General features: G+C 47.4%; 1 non-coding gene across 1 annotated transcript; it reads left to right on the forward strand.

Annotated features, from left to right (window-relative positions):
- Nucleotides 1–9,149: 9,149 nt before the first annotated feature.
- LOC111767122 (U1 spliceosomal RNA) lies at nt 9,150–9,310 on the forward strand. The gene has a single exon (XR_002799013.1). It is a non-coding gene; the product is annotated as a U1 spliceosomal RNA (small nuclear RNA).
- The last annotated feature ends 3,245 nt before the right edge of the window (nt 9,311–12,555 follow it).

Here is a 12,555-nt window from a genome sequence, read left to right on the forward strand (position 1 = left end):
ATAGTCTATATATCCATATTAATAAACAGGATGTGACACTAAATAAATACCTATGAATACACTACAAAAGTGTAAAACAAATGTTTCTGCTTCCTATATGAAAGAATAACTTGAAGCAAACAAATGCTTCTGCTGAGAAAAACTGGAAAAGCTGAATAAAATACAAAACACGGGAATGTGAAGGCCTCAGAGAGCCATCTAAGCAGCTGTTTCCTGGAAAGATGTCAAGCTCACTGAGAGAAGCCTAACTTTTTGCATCCAAGTTTTCCCCGGAAGGTGGGTTTCTCTCTTACATACATACCCAATAAAAATGCACACATACGTGCACCAAATGATCGGTACAAGAAATGTCATAGGAGCACGCTTTGCAATAGCCCCGGACTGAAAACTACCCAAATATCCGCCACAGGCAGGATGGACGAATCAATTAATTAGCGTGCACAGTGGACAAGGGGAATGGACTGGGCGAAGCTCCACGCAGCCACGTGGATGAATTGCACAGACAGAATGTTCCATGTCCTGTGTACGTTAGGCTTGAGTCCAGGCAACGCTGCTCGGTGGTGTTAGATGTCAAAACGGCGACTCTCTTTGAAGGGGATGGAAAAGGGGTCTTGGTGGACGTAGAGGCTTCCTGGCCCCAGGTCATGCTTTCACTGGTGAACTCTGAAGTTCACTTTCTGACCTCCAGACGCTTGTGATTTGGGCACTTTTCCTTTTGAAAGTTACAGTTTGACAAAAACTCTTCCTTTAAAAGAATGAAGGGCAGCAGATGTGGCCCAGTGGTTGAGCGCCTGCCTCCCATGTACGAGGTCCCAGGGACCTCCTAGAAATCATCCGATGAGTGAGGATTCAATGACGGTTTCCTTCTAAAGGGTCCTGGTGGAGGTGGGGTGGCCTAGTGGCCAAGAACAAAGGCTAGATCTTTAGGAAAAACTGACAAGAACCTTGGCAAGACCCTGTCTCTAGGACTGCTCTCCTTGTGGCAGTGTCCCTAGGGCACTGCCGACGCCACCATGCTGCCTGAGTCCCACCGCTCTAAAAAGACTCCCGCTGGCCACTGCCCTGACCCCTGTGCAGCCCCTTCCCTTGCCCGCCTCCTGGGCAGGGTACCTCTGTCACTTCACTCCTTCCCTTGATCTGCGAAGATCCAGTGGAGCCAGAAAGAAACTTCCTCTCCAGCTGGAGGCACGAGGGCTCAGGCCCTGTCCCTGTATCTCTTTGCTGGCCCCCAAAGCGTCCCCTCCACCTTGGAGTGGCTCAGGGTTCCCGCTGCCCCCACCTTTCCTGAGCAGTTTGGCTTCCTCCCCCAGCACCCACGTGTTCTGACTGCGCCGTCCTCAGCTGGGTCTCTGTCTTGGTCTACAGAGGTGGCACTTCTGCAAGTCCCAAAGGAACTGTGCCCCGAGGACACCAGTGTTCAGACACACGGTTTGATGCCAAATCACAATAATCTTCCCAAAACAAAGCATCTTCAGCGTTCCAAACTTTTCAGGATTTAACCTCTTTTCTCCTTGTGCTGCCTCTTGATACAAACAGAATGATGACGGCTTCTAATGATCCATCTTGAGGAATGAAAAGGATGATCATTGTGCTCATCAGCCCAACTGGAACCTACAACCCCCCCCCCCAAATCCTACTTTATCAACGCCTGCCCCCATTACAGAATTTATCAGTGTGCCTCTCCAGAAGCGGCGCTCCCCTCTGGACTGCTAAATCCACGAAGGCACCCACAAGGCTGGGGCGGTGGGGGAGGAGAGGCCCCCAGGCCAGCCAGCTTCTCAGCCTTGGACTCGACCTCGGCGGACGCGCAGCCTCGCTGGCATGGATGGGCATTTCTTTACCGTGCCCCTCCGAAAGGCTGGGGGTCTTGGCCCGTGGTGCTGTAGGTGCAATCCTCCACGGGTGCTTCCGAGAACCGCGTGGTTACAAGAGCTGCTGCCCAGTCAGAGGCCGCGGTCCCCTGAGCCCCGGTACGCACAACACGGCGAGCAGGGACCGCCAGCGCCCTAGGGTCAGCTGCCTCCCAGTCGTTTTCTTACCTCCGCCCTCACATGGAGTGGAAGGATGGCTCGTCTCGGGAAAACGCGGGACCAGGCCTGGCAGCCAGCAGGTGCCGTCCCGTGCTCTCCAGCCAGCTCTGCTCCTTGCCCCCGCCCAGGGCCCAGGTTGCCGCCTCGGACCCCTCGGCGCCTTTCCGAGAGGACCTCACCCGCTTTTCCCCAGTCCCCGCCCAGCCCAGCGGGCTCCCACCTGGGATTACAGGAGCTGGAGAGCAGCCCCGGAGCACGCACCCACGCGCAGCCCCGCACGCAGCCCAGCCTTCGGGTGCTCTCCTCCGCTTCTCCCCTGCGGCCACCTGCGTCGCCCACGGCGGCCTGTGCCAGCCGGACCCGCCCTCACTGGGGTCCCGGAGCGAGAGCGCCGATGGAACCACGGCCCGCGGCTGGGTCGCTTCTCTTCCTACTCCCCTGTCCTGTCCCGCAGGCGAGGGGTGCACACCCACCCCTCTTCCGAGCACGCTGTCAGCCCGCACCTTCCCCCAGCCCAGGCCTGGACACGTGCTTCCCACGCAGCCCGCGGGGGAGACCCGGGAAGAGACCCCGAGTCAGGAGAGGGGGGGAGGGGAAGGGAGGAGGGGGAAGGGAGAGTGAGCGGAGTGGAGGGGGCTGGGCTCCGGGGGCCCTCTGCCTGGCTCCGGGGGCCCTCTGCCTGGCTCCGGGGGCGCGCTTGTGGGTGGCGCTAAGAGCAGGGCCCAGGCAGGGGTGCCTCCTGCCCAGCGCGGTGGTCCCGGCACGGTGTCCTAAGAGGTTGCTGACTTGGTGTCCTCCTCTTCTCGCTGGACACAGGGGTTCGTGGCTCCGTGCTGCCCTCCAAAGCAGATACAGCATGTCCGCTGGACCCCCTAAAACCTGAATCCGTCCTGGCTCCCCAAACCCTTTTCTTCCCACACCTGAGCTTTGTGATGAGGGCCAGGACTTTAAGAGGGACTGGAACGTGTCACCTGCTGCGTCCTCGGAGGAGGGGCTGGCGTGGGCCCTTGGCCTCACGTGCCTGGCTGGAGATAATCCTTTGGGTCTTTCCTGGCCACCCCGAGGCCACCTCTCCACCTGGAAATCCAGGCTCCTAGTATCAGGGGCCTGTGTCCTCTCACTTGTGCTTCTGCCCGAGGCTGTGGCCGTTCTGGAGAATTGGCCACAGAGGAGGTGTGTCCCCGCGGGGCAGTGGCTTCGGCCTTACATTTGACCGCAAAGCAGCCGCCCCACCTGGCTCTCCCAGGGCAAAGCTCTTCCCCTCCGTTTCCTTTGGGAAGGGCATCGCGGCCGCCCACAGTCTCCTCTGGGGAGCACTCATCTTCCTTCGAGGTTCGGTCAGCCCAGGGGACAGCTGGCCCTCTCTGTCAGACCCTGTGTCCCCCACAGACTTGGTGAGCCCAGAGGGCAGGGCGCCAGAGGCACACCCCTGCCCTTCTCCTTCCCCTTCCTAATGGCTGGGGGCGGCCCAGGGAGGGGGCCGTGGGCCTGCCTTTGTCCTCTTTCTTCCTTTCAGCTCAGTTCAGGGCAGGAGTGCTGGTTCAAGTTCATTGGTTCAAGAGCATCATTTGGTGCCCTTCACAGGCCTCAGCCAAGATCACCCCGAGGCTGCGGTGGAGGAGAAGCAGTGGTTCCTGCATCACAGTCAGCTCCCCCATGCTCTCAGGGGGACCAGGGACTTCTACCAGCACCTCTTTCCCACAGGCAGGGGTGCTCCCTGGGACCCCCCAGAGCCTGGCTCTGCTTCAGCCCCTCTCGGGCTCACCCAGCACAGTTTCCTTCCTCGGTGCAGGTCTCTGCTCTTCCCTCTCCTTCTCCTCGCCCTCCTGGCTTCTCTCGACGCCCATTACTGATTGTTGGGGCACCCCCCGAATGTCTCTGCAGGATGGCCTGTTGACCATCAGCTCTGGCCATGCGTCCAAAACGCCAGCTTCCAGTGTGATTGCCCAATGGAGTCCCCTTGGTCAGGCCTGAGGGTGGGATTTGGAAGCGGGTTTCTGAAAGTGCAGTGGGTGGATCCCTGGGGCGCCGAGGCCCGCAGGTGCCTGGAGTAACAGCTCAGTACCCACAGGAGGAATCTCTGTGTGCCCTGCTCTTCTCCTCCGCGGAATGGGATAATAAAAGTTACATATCACAGCCCACAAGGAAGCAGAAATGCTCTCACTAACAAGCTTCTGTGGACCCCCCAGGGAGCCCGTGCTGACACGGCTGCCGTTTCTTAATGCAGGTTAGGATAAAGGCTACATTTAGTTACCATGGCCCGCTGGTCCTATAGGCATTCTGCAGGCACTAATTCATGTCATCTGCCTGTCAGCCCTGTGGGGTGGGGCCACTGTTACTCTCACTTAATAATGAGGATACTGAAACCCAAAGCCAGGGCTCCACTTGACAGCCTGACGCTAGAGACGTCACTTTGAACTGTGCCAGGCTCCAGGTCACAGTCTGGAAGCAGAGGCTCAACGGATGGAGTCCACTTCCCACCACGGGCAGCACCTGCACCAATCACATTTCATTTAGAGAAATGTACTTCACCCTAATGTTGCTCTCTGAGATCTCGGTTTGGGAGGTATTCGGGTCCTACCTCCTGTGGGAGCAGGTCTTATTTAGCATCTCTAACTGGTGGAGAGGTCTTGAAGGTGACCGGACCTGGCATTCCAAAGCCAGTCTCCAGCCTCACTTCCTCTACGCCACGACTGAATAACTCAAACTTCGGAGGATGTCCCAATGATGCTTTCAGTAAATCCCAGGTGCCCTGATGTATGGAGGACAAGTACAAAGAACTCTGGAGCTGGACAAGCCTTTTGTGTTGGGGTAGAAGGTTTGAATTATTTTGGTCTGAAGAAGTAAACACTTGCTCCGAGGGTGCAGACAAAATGGTTGAAACACAAGAAGCTTTGCTGGCCTATGTCCTCTAGAATATGGGGACATCGCATGAAGGAGATGGATTGAACTCTGGGAATCCATCAACCGGAGCTTGCTGGTTGACTAAGTTATTGAATGAGGCTGTGTATCATGGACAACTAAAAACTCTGAGTGTGTTCCCCCATAAGTTGATGATGCACTGGAGAGCCAGGAAAAATAGATGGAAGGCACGGCATAGAGCCAGAGAGCATGGAGTCAATCCCGGGCACTTACCCTGCCTACGCCTTTTCTGTACAATGAAGAGATTTGATTAAATGGCCTCTTAGACAGTTCAGCTGGTACAGATGGCAAGCATTTGCAACTTTAATCTTGATGGAAGCGCCATTGCTGTATTTTATTTATTCATTCAACAATAATTTATGAGTGTCTAATATTTTCCAGACAATCTTCTAGGCACATGGGATACGTTAGTTGAGAAAGAGATAGAGATTCTTGCCCTCAAGAATCTGATGTTTTATCTAGGAGGTACATGTAGTGAAAAATAAGCAGTCGGTAAGTATTCACGTACTATGCATGAAAGCGATGGGCGCTATGAACTCTGTAAACATGGTAACAGATTAGGAGTTTACAGCCTGACGTGTGCATAGGCTGTATTGAGAGAATGACCTTCGGATAAAGACTTGAAAGAGGTGAGCAACTTCCACGTGGACATCTGGGAAGAACCTTTCAGACAGAAGAAGGAGCCCGGGCTGAGGTCCCAGCCTAGGAGCTCGTCTGGCTAGAGGAAGAGCCTGTGTCCCTGGAGTCGAGCGAGCAACGGTGAGAGAAGGGAGCTGGACAGAGGCTTTGAGGACACCTAAGGGCTGAGTAAGCAGGAGCCTCGAGCTCAGAAGTCGTAGCAGGATGACTTCAGCTGCCGTCATTGAGAACGACCGAGGACAGGAGCAAGGACACTGTTTAAGAGACTATTGAGGTGACTGAGGAGAGAGGTGATGGGGGCCCGGGCCAGGCAGTAGCCCTGGGGCTGAGGAGAGGCGGTCAGAGCTCCATGTATTTTGACATAGTCGAAAGGACTTTTCTGACTTTCTCCGTTTTGGGAAATGGCAGCCACTCAGAGTCCAAATCAGTAGTACTCAGAAAACGAGAAAGAATGACTGGTGACGACAGCTTCCTCCGGGGAACAGATGCTGATGAGAGGTCAGCGGGAAGCGTGGCTCCTCACCTCCTGCTTCAGCTCCGATCCGGGACGGCCTTTCATTTCCTGACCCACGGACTCTCTGCCCAGCGCTTCTCCATAGGTGGCACCCATCAGAGGTTTTGGCGCCAGTCACATCTTCTTCTCGCTTAGAGCTGCCAGTCCGTGCTGCAGCAAACCGGAGAGTGAGTGAGTAGGTGTACTCCTAATGGATGGATGGCAGGTAGATTAGGGCAGATGCCTGGATTCCCAAATAACTGAAACAGAAAAGGAAGATGCACCAGTCTCCCCACCTGGCTCTGTGTTTGCTTAGCTGGAAGTGTAACATGGGACAGTGCACTAAGAACTGGGTAAAGGGTGTTGTCTTAGTACTGCTGCTTAGTAGTTGAACAGCCACAGCGGTGACTAAGATCCCTTGGGTTTAAGCTTCGCCCCTGCAAAATGAAAGGCCTGGGAAAGGTGACCCTGGATGGCTCGTTTATGTTCCTCCGTCGTACGCTCTGTGTTCCACAAAGTCACCTGTGTCTTTACTTCCTTTCTTCTCATAACGTGTTTCCTCTTGGCAGCTCAGCTTACGCGATACATTTTCTCTTCCGATTTCCTCTCATCCTCACGGGCTCCCTGTGCTCTCTCCACTGTGTGCCCCTTTCTCGCAGTAGATGGCAGTATTGAGTTTTGTTTTCCAGAGGTATGACTTCCGTCTTGGCCGGCTGCCCTTTGTGCAAAAGCTTGGGCCCTTTCGGGCAAGAGGTGACCGCAGAAGAGAAAACTAGGGGAGGAACTGACAGTGTTGAGAGGACTTCCCCTGAAACACTTGGTCATGCCAAGTGGCCTCACCTTGTTTCTCATGCAGGTTGATTTTTATTTTTTTATTTAATTTTTCTATTCTATTTATTAACTAAACTTCCTTTCAAATTCAAAAATCAAGATAGACAAAATTCAGCTTAAAAAGTTATGGAAACACTACTCTAAAAAATTCTGTCCAGGCACTTTTATCTTGTCTAGTCCTAAAAACGAACTCAGTTATTCCTCCAGTGTTTAAAAATATGCACAGATGAGCACAGATTAGATGACATGTCCAAGGTCTCCTTGTTAGTGAAGAAAATGAAGAAGAAATCAAATGCTCAGTCATATTCATAGCTCATAAAACTAAACCCCTTATTCCTTTTTCTGACTTTAGCACTGATACAGTTCCTTCTTTGCTTTTGCTAAAATATTAACTATAGTCTGTAAGTTACGTTGGTTATATTTTTCCCATGCATCACATTAGTCTTAACATCTTGTTGTAGTAGAACATCCCCCTATTTATACTATTAACCACATTCCTTATCTACCATCAAAGTCACTTTTATACAGTCCCTAGATTATCCTCCAGCTATCCTCCGACTAACATGAAACTTCCTAGAGGTTTCAGCTGCAATCACATCCATAAATCAGCAGTATTTGTTACACTCACCATAATGTGCTACCATCAACTACATCCATTACCACATATTTACAGTTGACCTTACTAAACATTCTACGTGCATCCAGCATCAGTTCTCAGTCTGCATTCCATCTCCCACCAACCTGCATTCCATAGTCCAGCTCCGTAAATCTAGTAATCGTATTTCACTCAGCGTAAGGTCTTCAAGTTTCCTTCATGTTGGCATGTGCTTCCCCAATTCATTTCTTCTTACAGCTGCCTAGTATTCCATCGTATGTATATACCACGTATTGTTTATCCTTTCATCGGTTGACACTCTTAGGTTGCTTCCGTATTTTAGCAATTGTGAATAATGCTGCTATGAACATCAGTGTGCAAGTATCTGTTTACGTCCTTGTTTTCAGTTTTGCTAAATCTATTCCTAGTAGAGGAATTGCTGGATCATATGATAGTTTTATATTTAGCTTCCTGAGGAACCACCATTCTGTCTTCCACATAAGCTTCACCATTTTACAGTCCCACCAAGAGTGAAGGAGTGTTTCTATAGCACTTGCAGTTTTCTGAGTTTTTAAATAATGACCATTCTGTAAGGCATGAAATGGTATCTCATTGTAGTTTCATTCCACATTACGCTCATAGCTAGTGATGTGGAGCATCTTTTCATGTGCCTTTTGACCATTTGTATTTCTTCTTTGGAAAAATGTCTATTCAAGTCTTTTGCCCATTTTAAAAATTGGGTTGCCTATTTTTTTTTTTTCTTGTTAAGTTGTGCAATCTCTTTATAAAACAAGGAAATCAAACACTTACCGGATATGTGGTTCCCAAAGATTTTTTTTCCCATTAAATTTGGGTGTCTTTTCACTTTAACATAATCGTTTGAAACACAAAAGTTTAAGGAAGTACTATTTATCTATTTTTTCTTTCATTGCTTGTGCTTTGGGTATAAGATTCAAGAAACCACCACCTACCACAAAATGTTTTTTTTTTTAGTAACTTTACTTATCTTCTTCAGTTTTTTTTTTTATTTCTCACCGCCCCCCCCCAGTTGTCTGCTCTCTGTGTCCATTCATTGTGCTCTTCTGTGACCGCGTCTATCCTTATCAGCGGCACCAGGAATCTGCGTTTCCTTTTGTTGCGCCATCTTGCTGTGTCAGCTCTCCTTGTGTGCGGCACCATTCTTGGGCAGGCTGCACTTTCTTTCCCGCTGGGCGGCTCTCCTTACAGGGTGCACTCCTTGCGCGTGGGGCTCCCCTACGTGGGGGACACCCCTGCGTGGCAGGGCACTCCTTGCCCGCATCAGCACTGCACATGGGCCAGTTCCATTCGGGTCAAGGAGGCCCGGGGTTTGAACTGTGGACCTCCAATGTGGTAGGCGGATGCCCTATCCCCTGGGCCAAGTCTGCTTCCCTACCACAAGATCTTTACAATGTTTCCCACATTTTGTTCTAGGAGTTTTATGGCTCTAGTTTTTATATTTAGATCCTTGATCCATTTTGAGTTAATTTTTGTATAAGGGGTGAGATAGGGATCCTCTTTCTTTTTTTAAGTTATGGATATCCGGTTTCCCCAGCGGTTTTTGTTGAATAGGCTGTTTTGACTCAGTTGAGTGGGTTTGACAGCCTTGTCAAAAATCACTTTACTTACCTGGCAGGGGAGATGCCATATCATGAAGGTGGTTTTCCCAGGGTGAGTTTCATCTATTGCGCTCTGGATGTGCTGACCCCTGCAATTTCCCCAAGTGCAGGAAAATCAACTGCATAATTTGTGGTAGTGGGGGACTATGTTCATGTTTTCCACTTTAAAAAAATCACTTGACCATAGATGTGAAGGTCTATTTCTGGACTCTCAATTCGATTCCATTAGTCAATCTGTCTGTCTTTATGCCAATATCATGCTGTTTTTACCACTGTAGTTAGATAGTACGCTTTAAAGTTGGGAAGTGAAAGTCCTCTAACTTCATTCTTTTTGATATTTTTGGCTATCAGGAGCCCTTACCCTTCCAGATAAATTTCATAATTGGCTTTCCAATTCTACAAAGAAGGCTTTGTAGAATATGTAGATGAACTGGGATAGAATTGATATCTTATTGCTATTTAGTCTTCCAACTGATGAATATAGAATAGTCTTCCATTTACTTAGATTATCTTTGGTTTCTTTTAGCAATGTTTTATAGTTTTCTGAATACAAGCCCTTTATGTTCTTGATTAAGGTTACTCCTAAGTATTTTATTCTTTTGGTTGTTACTGTAAATGGAATTTTTTTTCTGACTTCCTCATCAGATAGCTCATTAGCAGTATATAGAAATGCTATTGATTTTTTGTGTATTGATTTTGTATCCCACCACTTTGCTGAAATTGTCTATTAGTTCTAGTAGTTTTGTTGTGGACTTTTCAGGATTTTCCCAAGTATTAGATCATATTACCAGTGAATAGCAAAAGCTTTTCTTCTTCCTTTCCTATTTGGTTGCCTTTTATTTCTTTTTCTTGCCTAATTGCTCTATCTGGGACTTCTAGCACTGTATTGAGTAAGCGTGGAGAGAGTGGTCATCCTTATCCTCTTCCCAATCTCAGCAGGAAAGCTTTCAGTCTTTCACCATTGAGGACAATGTTAGCTGTGGGTTTTTCACATATGCACTTTATCATGTTGCATATGTGACATGATAATATGTGTACTCCTATCTTTCAGAACAAGAAAGGATATTTGACTTTGTCAAATGCCTTTTCTGAATCTATTGAGAGGGTCATGTGATTTTTCTTCTTCAATTTATTAATGTGATGTATACGCTGATTGATTTTCTTATGTTGAACAACCCTTGCATACCTGGGATAAAGCCTACTTGATCATGATGTATAATTTTTAATGTATTTTTGCATTCAGTTAGCAAGTAGTTTTTTGAAGATTTTTGCTTCCATATTGATTAGAGAAATTGGTCTGTACTTTTGTTTTTGTTTTTTTTTTTTTGGTGATATCTTTATTTGGCTTTGGCATTAGGGTGATAAAATATAATGTCTTCACATTTCAAAGAATTGTCCCAACTCACTTGCTCTTTTGACCCTGTGAGATAGGTAATAAGATTTTGGCTACCTCATTACAATGGGTTTGAAGAAGGAGAGAAATAGATTGAGCTGTTGATTTGTTATCTAGAGAACCGGATTCTCTTCCAGTCCAGCACTGCTATGCAAAATTTGGGCAAGACTCAATTTCTCTGGGCCTCCGAAATCCCTTCCTGCTATAGAATTCTACAGAACCATGAAAAAAATTGATCCACATGTGGTTTTCAAGGCACTTGCCAAGGGACACACGGAAGCTGAATGGTGGAGTGAGAACTAGAAGCCAGATCCACAGTGGACCTTTCTCATTACTGAAGAAGGATGGCGGGGAGAACCTCTGTTTTAGCCATTAAGTTTCTTTCTTCCCAGAAGGAAGCTGATTGGAAAGCCAGCAAGTGCAGTAGATCAAAGCAAACTTCTCTGTTGGAAGGAAGGTAGAATTCTGAGGGCCCTTGCCTTCTTGTGGATGACATGGAGCAGGGCACAAACCCTCAACACAAGGAAGCCACGTCTTCCAATTGGCACTTTAGACGCTCAAGTGCTGTGTCCTGATTTGTTCATCAAGGACTTCTGGACTGCTGCTGCCAGTTTTCCTTTGACTGCCTCATGAGAACTTTGGAGGGAGGAGAGTATAATGGGGGCCTGTGGTGTGATGCAATTTTTTCTGGGGTAGCAGGTGTTGTCAGAGTGTGGATTATATGGGGATAGGTGGTGTCACACTCCCAGTTAAAACCCTTGTATGCTGTATGACTCTTCATCCCCTATGGGATCAATTCAGGCTTGTTATCAGAGATAAAGGACTTGTAATCTTGCGATCTCTTCTTCTCCTTGACCTCTCCAACCCTGGTGGGCAAACTGCCCTCCTGGTATATTCCTGAAGGTGATGCCCCTTGACATGCCTACTCATTATGGGAAATACAGCTGCAATGCCACCTTCTGCAAAACCCTCCTTAAGCAACACTCCAGCCTAGCATTCACAGCATTTTGTACATACTTCTGTTATAGTCCATTTCACTTATCTTCCCACCATCTTTCTCTGTTGTTTGTGACTTGCTTAAGAATAGGAACATGTCTTATCCATCCTCAGTATCAAACAGCATCTGATCCATGGGATTCAAGTTAAATCAGCGAATAATAGAAGATTTTGGGTTGAAGTATACTCTTAGGAAGTGAAAGACCTAAGGGATGACGTGGGAATTTGTTACAGAGCATTTAGGCAAATACAGCCATTGTTTTCTCACAAAAGTGTATATAAATATTAATTATGTATCCTGACAAAACATTGCCTAACTGTCTGCATAGTGAAAATGAGATTGCACAGTTGCTGGTGTTTGTAAAGGACCTTATCAGAGTTGTTTTGCAATCCAGTCCAATGGGATTGTGAATAGACAACTAGGACTTTAGTATAATGGGAAAAAAATTTGAAACCCATGATTTTGGTATACTTTATAATTCAGATAATTCAACTGTTTGATGTTCCCATCCTTTTGGGGAAATTCATATTCAAATTAATTGTTAAAACATGATTAGAGTAGACTCTCTGAACTACCAGAAAAAAATGAACCACTTTATTGCACACTAACAGCATCAATTTGTTGTCAAATAATAATAAACAAGTCTTATTTGTATATCTACATTTTACTACTCATTTGTTTATTTAAATGGAATGCATGTTAACCATAAGGTACTGCAAAAAGTTTTTTAAAAAAATCAGAAAAGTTGGCACTTTTCATAGGCCCAAGTCCTGAGGAAAAAATAAATAAAAAGCAAAATCTGATCCATTCTCTTTTAGTTTTTAAGAGGAAGAAAAGCTTTGTAAAGCATTGGTTTCATTTTTTGATACATTTTAAGGACAAGGCAAAATTTTATATTGGTACTTTTATTATTTTTATTATTTTTCCAATTGTTTCAAATAAATTCCCCTTGCAGTTTACTCTTATGATCAAGGATGATATTAGAGGAAATGGCTTCTTGGCTAATGTTATTATAACT

This window comes from Dasypus novemcinctus, chromosome 24 (genome assembly GCF_030445035.2).
Source record: "Dasypus novemcinctus isolate mDasNov1 chromosome 24, mDasNov1.1.hap2, whole genome shotgun sequence".
NCBI lineage: Eukaryota > Metazoa > Chordata > Mammalia > Cingulata > Dasypodidae > Dasypus > Dasypus novemcinctus.